Source organism: Cricetulus griseus, chromosome X (assembly GCF_003668045.3).
Source record: "Cricetulus griseus strain 17A/GY chromosome X, alternate assembly CriGri-PICRH-1.0, whole genome shotgun sequence".
NCBI lineage: Eukaryota > Metazoa > Chordata > Mammalia > Rodentia > Cricetidae > Cricetulus > Cricetulus griseus.
Window position 1 is genome coordinate 87,510,256 of NC_048604.1, and position 7,046 is coordinate 87,517,301.

Consider the following 7,046-nt stretch of genomic DNA (forward strand, 5'->3'; position numbering starts at 1 on the left):
CTTTTCTTACAATATCATACACAGTATTGTAAAGATTAAGACGATATTTTTTTGTAAACAGACTTCTCACTAAGCAGGGAACAACTGGGCAGAAAATGATGCGGTCTTCTTCTTAGCTATCCTCTTATGTGAGGTCACCTTCTGGTACAATCTCCACTAATGTCCACAGGGAGGTCTTTCAATTGTAGCAGACTGAGAGGATGGCACTGTTGTAATTCCAAAAATGTTCTCAAGAGCATTGTCCAGCATCAGGCAGTGACAGGTGTGCGTATGTGAACTCAGCAAAGGTTCTGGAAACTTGAATGTTGCTGGAGCCAGAGTCTCACAGTGGCCAGTATCAAAAAGTCCCTTTGCATATAGGGATCAGTGAAGATAGGATTGAGGTGCTGTGCACTAGGAGCACAATCCTCCAGAGACTGAATTTTTGTATTGTTTCAGTGGGTTAGCTTTGTTCTTTCTGGACTCACAGCTTAGGGTGACAGCATAAACATAAGGTATCAGAGTCTGCCTTAGGCTTGGCTCATATAGAGCCTACCTTGTAGCTGGCTCCTTAACACATCTTATAGCATTACATTTCCAAGTCACACAAATTGGTTTTCAAGTTACACAAAACTGTTTCACTTATGTTCCTAACAAACATGCCCCACTTCAGAGACTCTCAGGCCATGGTGTGCCAGAATTCATATGGCAGTTGTGGCTCACATCTATCTTGCAGGTGACATATTCTCAATCAAGAGTTGGTATTGGAGATGAAGGGGTGGTTGTGGTGGAATCTTCCATTCTAGGATTTTGGGAAATTTCACTCTTCTTTTCCTGTTCAGTGGTCTTTTCTTTTGGTAGCATATTCTTCTCCTGTGTCTCAGTTTTCTTCAGGTTTACTGTTGAAGGTCACAAGTTTCCCCATGTCCAGCTTGTCTGTCATTTTCTTACAAATCATGGAATCTCATTTGGAAACCATGTTTCAGGTGTTCCCACTTCAATTGCTGAACCAAGAGACCCCTTTGGTGCTTTCCTTGGAGTCATACAAACTACTATGATTAGATGTTTTTAAATTATGTGTTGATGATTACATTCCTATAGGTATGTCAACTGCGGAGGCTACAGAATGAAATATGAATGTGACTGCTGAACTTTTAAGTTGTATGCCATAGAATTTCTATATTATTTGGCTTATGTGGTTTCCTATTTTGTTGTCTTGTAATCAGAAGTTATGGAGCTGGGCCAGCATAAGCAGTTATTATACTTGATTGCCCTTCTGCTTCTCAGGACTAAATGGAGACAAAACTTATGTTTTCTAAGTTTTTAGACTTGGGCTGCCAATTACCAAATTTCTAAAGCAGCCTCTCCTTCTGCTTCTTTAGCTCCTGATACTTATGGAGCTAGCTTCACTACTTGATAATTCAGAGCTAAGTGTTTCCATCTCCTACTTATCTTGAAGACTCCAACCTGTTTTTCTTTGTGCATATAAGTATGTATACATATGGCATAACATAAATATCTTTTAATTTTTTTGCCAGGTAGCCATCTGTGACAACATGGTATTGAAAATTTCTGCAAAGTTTCTTTTGTTAATTTCTTATGGACCATTATATAAAAACACTTGTGAGACAATTCTCAATTTCCATTCTTTTTATTAATAGATCTATCTATCTATCTATCTATCTATCTATCTATCTATCTATCTATGTATCTATCATCTATCTATCTATCTATCTATCTATCATCTATTTATTCTATTCTATTCTATTTAGCTGCTACTTATTTGTCAAAACTTTAGAAGTTTTTAAAAGTTTTCTAAAACTTTTATTCAGGTTTCAAATAGAGGAGCCACAATAAGTGAAGGACATAAAATCAGGGGGAAAAAGGAATCAATTCACAACATGATTTTTCCATCCATGTGTCTTTATTATTCTAACTCTTTTTCTTCTCTATCTAAGTTCTTGGGGACATTGGTATATATAAATTTGCAACAGTAATTTTTTTGGGTAATACAATGTGAGGGTTGAGTTTTGCAGTATCAGCAAGTCAGATAAGATTTGCACATATAGCACTAAACTAAAACTGCTAGAAGAAGCTTTTAGCATCAATTGATTAGGGCTGTAAGTCAAAGAAGTGATCTAAGTTTAATTTGCACAAGAAACAGTACTTGGTACCTTCCAGTACTTTGGCATTGGTGGTGGTGGCTCAGGGCTTCAGTAAAGTTTACTTTCCCTTTCAAGATGAACAAATGGGATGATTACATTTGTTATTACCTTCTCAGGGGAAACACTTTTGTTAGTGAACTGAGATGAAGGCAAATGTGTGAATTAATGTTATGATATCTTGAAATTTCCTCTGGTAAACTATTTATTCTATTACTTTTAAATTTAGCCTCAGACAAGTTCTTATTCAAGAGAAGAAGGTATCCAGAATTTTTGGCTAAAATATCACAGGAATTGGTTCTACAAAGTAAATATTTTCCCTCTCAAAATTCTCATGAGCCAGGTCTTTATGACAACCAATGCTCTTAGAACCACTGTATTCCTTGACCATACTGTAATGCTCTATAATTCCCTTCTTATAGGACTCTGGTCCAAGGTCCCAAAGTCTTCCATATTCCTCTAAAATCAATATGGTCAGTTTCTTTACAGCAACAACTCACTTTCTGGTACTAGTTTATAAATTATCTTTCTGTTGTTGTGATAAAGCACTGTGACCAAAGGAACTTATATAAGGACTGGTTTATTTGGACTTATGGTTTCAGAGCAAGAATCCATAATGGGGAAATGGGTATTTCATGATAGTAGGTGCAGTGTCAGAAAGCTGATAGATCACATCTTCAACCGTAAAGTTGATTTAGAGAGAGGGAGAGAAATGGAAGTGGGACAAGTTTATAAACGCCAAGCCTGCCCAAATTGGTATGGTTCCTCTATTAAGGCTGTGTTTCCTGTAGGTTCCATCATCTGCACAAAGCCCAACAGTATATGTGGAGTAAGTGTTCAAACACTTTAGTGTATTGTGGATATATTTCACTTAAACCACCATACTATCTTACTACTTTTCAAAAATTTTCTGTACCAAATTATCCTTCTATTATCTTCATTCTGCCTTTCTTAAATGCACCATATTTTACTGCTTTCCATGGGTCACAGAAATTTCAAAGGTATAGTAATATAATAACATAATATCTATATCTTCATAATTTCAGGGCATTTAGGTTTTAAATATATCTTTTCATCTTCAGAATTTTTATAACTGTAATGTTTATAAGGATGTATATTATAATATTTGTTCTTATGAGTTTATAAAATTTAAATTCCATCTGTGTTTATGGATAATTTAAGTATTTTCCCAATGGAAGGCAAAACCTCAAGCAAGAAAAAAATATCTGGAATAACTTACAACCCTTAATGTTCTTTACTTTCAATCCACTTTAGCAAAGCTTCATCCTCCCCTTCACAGTGACGTGAGCATTATAGCACTTATCATTGATTAGAATGTTTTTTCACATCTCTTGTATAAATTAAATTATACTGATAGTATTAGAAAAATCAAGGGTGAAAGAATGTCATTCAATTGTCTAGATAGTGAATTATGGAGGATAAGGCATTGTTTCCCTGGAAGAATGTGAATTAAACATCATCAAAGGTATTGAATACAGTTTTCAAAGAAAACATATATATTTCTTATCTAATATATGTTTCATTATTATTTCCCTAATCAAACATATATTAGATAAGAAATATATATGTATGAAATTTTCACATCTGCCTATGAGAATTCAGTTCATGTCCTTGTATAAACTTTTTCATACAGAAAACAAAAGTTTATGTAATTTATATGTATATTGAACTTCCAGACAAAGGGTTTCACCTATGCTGGCATAATGAACATAGTAAGAGAAAAGTTTCCTTTACACACATGAAAACAGCTTAGTCATGGACCCCACTATATCCAAGGCTATACCCAATGACCAGAACTTAAGACACTTAAGATAGCCAGACAAAAGACTTGGACCCCAAGCTCAAGACAGATCTGCAAAGACCAAGATTGATGCTCTGCTCCACACACCTCGAGATAACACATTGATCTGCCTTGTGGCTAGAGAGTCTTACCCAGTATCCTGACCCTCAAATCAGAGACGACAGTGAGAGAGTGGACCTGAACTTCAGCTAAGATATATCACAAAGCTGAGCAGCACTGGGGAGATAGGCTTAGGACTGTAGTTAGGAAATTTGAATGTTAATTTTGTGTAATGACACTCAATACAGTAAAATAGAACTTTTTATACCAACTATGCATATCTACATTCTAGCTCATGACAGCATGTTAATGTATTTCTCACAGCAGCCCTCTGCTACAAGTATGGCAAGCTCTGAGAGAGCAGAATTTAACATCAGCTAATGGTTAATCCAAGACATTCTGGTGTTTTACACAGTGAACCAAGTTCTTAGTTCCACACTTCCTGCTCGTGACAAGTCTTTTAATCTAATTTCCATGTATAAGTTCTTTGAATTCTGAACTACCCAAAAATGAATAGTAGAGAATTTGTAGTGAAACCTGAAATGAAATACTTTATAAAGGTTTCAATATAATAAATTAAGAATATACACTAGTAGTATATTCTTATGGAAAAAAAAAACCTCTTTTCCATCTCAAGAGGACCCATTTATTGTACCCTCAACCCAATGTTCTCATCTTCTTTCTCAGTGATAGTTCTTGATCAAATTGCTCCTGGGGAATCATGGGTAGATATTATTAAAAAATATGCTTCTTTAAAGCTGCATGTCACCTTTGGAAATTCACACATTCTCCCTCTCACGATCTTTCTCTCTTTCCCTTTTCCTCTCTCCTTCCTTCCTTCATTCTTACCCTCTCTGTGTGTTGTGTGTATGTGTGAACATCTGTATATAAAACGGTGCAAGTATCTCCATATGACTGTGAAAGCCTATCGTCAACACTGGATATCATTCTTTCCTTCTTTCCATCTTATTTTTTGAAATTATGTCTTCCACTGATCCTGGGATTCACCATCTGTGTAGACTGGCTTGCTAGCAATCTTTGAGGATCCACGTGTCTCTTGTTCAGTAGTGAAATTATAAGTACACATCACTGTGACTGTCCCTTTTTAATTTTTTTGTACAATTAATTTTGGAAATTCTACACTCAAGTCCTCATACTTGTGCATTAAGCACTTTACTCATTGAGGCATTACCCCAGCTCATAAACTTTTAATTTGTATACATTAAAATTTACAGATAAGCTCAAATGTGATTTGCTGTTATGTCTAGGAGTCCATACTTTTTAATTGTCTGAGATGTACAGAAGTAAGGTGAACTTTTGCCTATGTTTCAATTTGTTTTGCTTTTCTTTTTAGGAAGAGGTAATTAAATGACAGGAAATTTTTTAAGTTTAAATTTATATGACTAAGATTTTAAAAGATTAGATTTGTGACTTTTCTTTCCTTGTCTAGGAAATATGTACATTCATGGTCATTCTATGTACACACCAATGGTACCTCTTATATTCTCAAGGTTCCTTTTATAGAAAGATTTAGTCAGATGAATCGGGGTACTGTGATTGTCTCAGGCATTTGAATCTGTTGTTAGCACTGTTAGTTGAAGTTTATGTGGTGTGGTCTTGCTGGAGAAAGTGTGTCACTCTGGGAGGGTTTTGAGAAAAAAACTTCACAGACTTTTCTAGTTTGTGCTCTATGAATTTTGCTGGCCTCAGAAAATGTGTGCTGTGAACCTACTGTTTCTTTCACCATTTCATGCCTCAGCTCTACCACAATGGACGCTTCTCCTTCTAGATCTGTGAGAAAAAACAAACTCCCTCTGCCTTAAGGTGCTTTTGGCCATGGTGTTTATCACTGCATTGGAAAAGTAATTGATACTGCACACTCTGAAAGCTTTATGCTAAGTTAATAATATTCTTTTTTTATTCTTTATTTTTCCATTCATTTATTTAGCTCATAAATAAAGTCATGCACATTTATGATACACAATACAGTATGTTCACAATGGCATGGCTAAATTAAACCAATTAACATGTTATATCACATATATTCATCATTTTTGTTTTGAGAAAACTTAAAGTATACTATCTCACAAATATTAAAATATAGCATATTGTTATCAACCATATTTATCATGCTCTCAGGAGACCTCAAGACTTCACAGAGTCCATACCTCTTGTCCAACTGCAGTTTTATATCCTTAAACCAATCATTTCCCCATTGTTAAAAGACCCACATTGAAGCCTAATAGCCACAATTCTGCTCTCTGTTCCCTTAAGTTCATCATTTCTAGGTTACACATAAAATTGAAATTGTGTGACATTTGTCTTCCAATGTGTCACTTTTTTTGGCAAGCATATAATTTTACTACTTACTAAAGATGAAATCAAATTTGCATGCACAGGTGAGCACTGACTGAAACGCCTTGGATTCATCACATATTTAAGTTTCAATTAATATATATATATATATATATATATATATAGAGAGAGAGAGAGAGAGAGAGAAATAATGGCTATGTTTTGCATTAATAGCAGCAACAGCTTTTCCAGGTTCTGCACTCATTTGAACAAAATTGTAGAGACATCCAGCACGCTCGATTTAAAAAAACAAAAACAAAAACAAACAAACAAACAACAGCAAAGTAAAAAACAAAATCCGGGAAAACATCACAGTTCTGTTACTCTTGTGGTACTTGGCACTATTTTTTTTAAATTAGCTTCTCAGTCATCATCTGGGAGGAAACCATTCTGAGCAACATCGTTGAAAACAGCTCTGATAAAGCATGGTCACTACTATGTATCATAAAGCAAGTCCATATATGAGTGAGTACATATCATGTTTGTCTTTTTGTGATTGGGTTACCTCGCTCAGAATGGTTTCTTTGAGTTCAATCCATTTTCCTGCAAATTTCAAGATTCCATTGTTTTTTTCTGCTGAGTAGTACTGCATTGTGTAAATGTATCACAATTTCTCTATCCATTCTTCGGTTGAGGGGCATCTAGGCTACTTCCAGTTTCTGGCTATTACAAATAATGCTGCTATGAAC

The 7,046-nt window shown here is 35.1% G+C and overlaps 1 pseudogene; it reads right to left on the reverse strand.

Annotated features, from left to right (window-relative positions):
• Positions 1–726: 726 nt before the first annotated feature.
• Positions 727–922, reverse strand: LOC103163776 (annotated as a pseudogene).
• Between the last annotated feature and the right edge of the window lie 6,124 nt (positions 923–7,046).